Raw genomic sequence first — 1,673 nt, forward strand, 5'->3', positions numbered from 1 at the left:
AATCCTTCAGAAGAAATCACTTGGTCTGTTGCACAGATCTCTCATGATCTGCCCTTTACGGCTGCATCCTTATCTTCCATCATGTGACCAAAACACTCTCCTATCTATCTAGCTGTATTATGATGCAGTCATACCCTGCATAAAGACAGTTCGGTCAAGCATGGACCACATAAAAGACAGTGGTCCTATAACATTATAATGGAGCTGAAAAATTTGATCACTCAGTGACATAGCAGCTGCCACAGTAAAGTCATAAGGAAATGCAAACCATTACTGTTTTGTGACATCTCAGCCTTTCCATAGTCATGATAGAAACACCTGGGGACACTCAGCCAGGCCTGTGAGCTTCCCACAGACAGCTCCCCTTTCTAAACCATTGTTAAGACTGGACTGGTCCTTGGGGTTTTTGTTAATATTGCAAGACACCCTTCAGCAGTAACCGTTAGGAAACTTGGAAAGAAAAAAGTTTGTCTACGGCCATGCCACCCTGAACAAGCCCGATCCTGTCTGATCTCGGAAGCTAAGCAGAGTCAGGCCTGGTTAGTACTTGGATGGGAGACCACCTAGGAAGACCAGGTGCTGTAGGCGTAAAAAATAAAAAATAAGGGATTGTAAGCTGACAAGGTCCTTGCTATCTGTGAGGTCAACCAAGGGTTGTCTCGCCTAAAAAAAAGAAAAAAAAAAGTTTATTTATTACTTATAAGCCCTGGAGCTCACAAGGCATGTGTGGGGCACACTGTGAGGTGGCAAGTAGAAAGAGAGAGAAAGAGGGAGGGCTACCAAGGAGCTGGGGGCCCGTTTTTTATTGGGCTGGAGGGTAGGGACCTAGAATTTCAAAGGCTGACTCCTTATTAGTGAATTTAAAATGCAAGAGCAGGAATTCAAAGCTCAGGAAGAGGAAAACAAGTTATCCAAATGGTCAGTTATCTAAATCAACCAGAGTTCCAAAACAAAGGAGCCTCAGGGTGGATGAGGGGGTGAGGTGGCCCACACTAGCATGCTTCCTGGTTCTTTATTTAGCTGTGAGGCTGGCAATGTGTTTATTCCATAGCCTCTTTGTGGATGCTTCTTTGAAATGACTGCCTCAGCAATCAAAGCTTAAGTCAGGCACTTGCATTACAAAAAGAAAAACCAACTGTCAGGGCTTACACTGCAATTCCTCCCATGTTTGTGGTGATGCCAGTATAAACAAACCTACTGTGTGCCAGTTGTATAAAAGTATAGCACATGCAATTACAGTGGTAGGTTATATCTTCTGAGTTGTGTAAGAGCACCCTATGATATTTGCACAACGAAATTGCCTAACTACACATTTCACATTTCTCAGAACCATCCCCACGTTAAGCAGCGTGTAACTGTATATTAAAGTTATCTGGCTTTTCACGCTTCTACAAAAAAAGTGATCCTAATCAGGATTCCCTCAACCGTATTTTCCAGCTGGATAATTGCTACACATTTTAACCAAAATTTTATCCGTTACTGACACCTTTCTTTAAACTCCCGATTTGATTTAATGGCTAGATCTGTGGATTTCTAACCCATTGTTACACATTTTTATCATAGGATGGTGTATATATATATATACATATATATATATATTTGTTAATACTTCTGTATTTTATAAACATTTGTGAAATCTAGCGACAACTTTTTCTTCTCTGTATTCCCATAGT

At 41.2% G+C, this 1,673-nt stretch overlaps 1 pseudogene; it reads left to right on the top strand.

Annotated features, from left to right (window-relative positions):
* Positions 1 to 469: 469 nt before the first annotated feature.
* Positions 470 to 588, top strand: LOC112485488 (annotated as a pseudogene).
* The last annotated feature ends 1,085 nt before the right edge of the window (positions 589 to 1,673 follow it).

This window comes from Pteropus alecto, unplaced genomic scaffold, assembly GCF_000325575.1.
Source record: "Pteropus alecto unplaced genomic scaffold, ASM32557v1 scaffold301, whole genome shotgun sequence".
Lineage (NCBI taxonomy): Eukaryota > Metazoa > Chordata > Mammalia > Chiroptera > Pteropodidae > Pteropus > Pteropus alecto.